We start from the raw sequence: 2,748 nt of genomic DNA, 5'->3' as shown, positions 1-2,748 counted from the left end.
GATTAGATCAAAGAGCCTGGGAACCAGCCTTTTGAGCAGATTCATTTAATCAATAAAGAGGGCCTCCAAAGAGAGAGAGAGAAGCAGTACCAGGATCACAAGAGATTAGAGTAGGGAAAATAAGAAACAACAGATTATTTTCCTCTTATTTTTAAAATGTAATTCTGTAAGCCAAAGCATTATTTTCTGTGTGTATATGTATGTGTGTGTACAAATTCTTATAACCAAACCAGCCAAAAAGGATACAAATAATCCCTGAAAACTTCATTACCAAGCAGACAGTTTAAAATCAAGTATTTTGTAATAAAGGAATACTTTATAAGTCAAGAGACTGTAAAAGTATTATTAAAGCAATCAGTACCATGAAATACCTACTGTGAAAAAAAGAACTCCTATTAAGCGTGTTTCAGCAGAAGCAGGTTTTGCTTTAATGATTCCCTAAGAATACGGGATTCTGGGTGGGTTAATCTGCACAATTTCCGATCTTTCTTTCATCTAAAAGAAAAAATGAGAGCAAAACCCAAAACCAACAACAAAACACCCTACCCACCAACTTTGCATGAAGATCTGAATGTATTAAATTAATAACACTGGCAGATGTTACAGAATGTGCATTGTTATAATATACGCAATTACAGTACCACAGCTGCCGTTAATGCTTGTACAGTGAATAAACTCATGTACTTACAGAACCTTGCTAAATCTGGGCTAAAAGCTAGAAACTGTCAGTAAATTATTAGAAAGTTAACCCACAGAAGAAGAAGAAAAAAGAAAATACAAAGAACACAGAATCAATTGTTTGTTCTCATGAAGCCATAGTACAACTCTGTTCCATTTCTAGAGGGGCTGAATTTGGCCCAGAATAATTTGGAGAGAGGGACACACTTCCTTCAATGATTATTGAAGGCCAGGTTGGATGGAGCTTTGAGCAACCTGGTCTACTGGAAGATGCCCCTGCCCATGGCACGGGGGAATGGAACTGGGTGATCTTTAAGGTCTCTTCCAACCCAAACCATTCAACAATTCTATGATTCTATGATTATTAGCCCTAATAGCATCATAAAAAGTTACATCTGCTTTTATATGTTATAATTTATATTCAGAGTTAGGTAAGGATACATATCTATAAATCCCTTCTATAAAATGAGATTTTCCATCTAGATAGGCTGATGACTTCAGGCCCTGCACACCTTTACCAATTGTTAATTACTATGGGACAGTTTAACACTATTTTCCAAATCAGCATGCATGCATAAAATGACTGCAATCTAATTTGACATATTATTAGTGATGATTATTGTCATAGATAAATTAGATTGAACAGAAAATAACCTTCATCCTTAGCATGTTTTAGCTCTCAGAATTAATGTGATTTGGTGAACACATATAAATAAATGTCTGATGAGTCCCTGCTGACTGCAGGGCCTGCTGGTGCTGAAGTGTATCAATTTCATGCAGATGATGAATTCCTTAAGCATTCAATGATAATCATGCTTGATTTGACAAGACTTTCTCATGCTATTTTAGGGCCTTAATTTTCTGTGAAGTTCTGTCAAGTGTTCATCAAGCACCCACTTATCTCCCTATCTTAACCTGGCAGCCAATCCAAAGGTTGCCTACCAGTGCCGCTACCGGTCCCAGCCCATTAATATTCTTGCCACGTGACTGTCCACGGAGAGAAGCCAATCAATGGCTGATTAACATTCAGGTCACATGATGCCCAAGGAGAGTAAATGAGTTACACAGTAAGACATCAAACAAATTTTCATCTTGAAAGAGTGATTGCTTTTTCTGCTGCTGTGATGTTTGTCAAATTCGCTGTAGCCTTGTCCAATTAAACTCCATGAGCTGAATGACTAATGAAGAGATGGGAGCTCTGTGCCAGCGTGACAGCTATGAGAAGTACCACTGAATAATAACTGCTAAAAAAATTTTTAAAAATTAAAAAACAACCCACAATGTTTGAAAAATCACATCTGGATAACTGGCGTAATTGCTTTCAAATTTCAGATGCTGTTTAGAAGTCTCTAGTGAAAAACATAAATTGCAACTAGCTGTATAGGACATTAGCTTTCTGTCTAACTTACCATTGGAAAAGGAGTTTGCATTTTCTCATAACAAAATTATTTTTGAGATTTTAAACAAATATACATTAACTGGATTATTGCCAGCAAATGTGCTAATGAACTTTCGCAGGCTGCTAGAGACACACTGGTGACAGAAGATCCAATCTTAAAGGATCAGCCAGCGTGGATAAAACAACTCTTTACTTTATGAAACTGAGTGAAAAAAAGGGAAGAAGGAAGATAGTTAACAGATGAAGTGGGGGAGGGAAGCAAGTTTATGCAATGGACTTTAGAGGGAAGCAGCTTTACAGGACATTGATTTAGATATTGGGTGAGATTCTTAAATAACATAATTTGGCACAACTCCATTTGCATCATTTAAGGAGCTGATCCAGTATGGATTGATTATTTAATTCTTTTTACTTTATTTTTTGTCACCACTGTATATTTGTTGCCAAATTAAAATAGTTCAAGGAAACAAAAATGAATGTTTGAATAAAATTATAATCCTGTTTAGCAGAAAGCTTTTAAAGTGGATATCCAAAACTACATTCTGGGATATCATTGAAAGTCTATTTAGTCAGAAAGTCAATTGCATTTTAGTGCTGATATTGTACTAAATTCTGGTGACATATTTAGAGTAGAGACCCTATGACTAATAAAGCTTTCATCCAGTCACTGA

Source organism: Egretta garzetta, unplaced genomic scaffold (assembly GCF_000687185.1).
Source record: "Egretta garzetta isolate BGI_Z169 unplaced genomic scaffold, ASM68718v1 scaffold715, whole genome shotgun sequence".
In the NCBI taxonomy this organism is placed as follows: domain Eukaryota; kingdom Metazoa; phylum Chordata; class Aves; order Pelecaniformes; family Ardeidae; genus Egretta; species Egretta garzetta.
Note: the sequence above shows the minus strand (reverse complement) of the source record.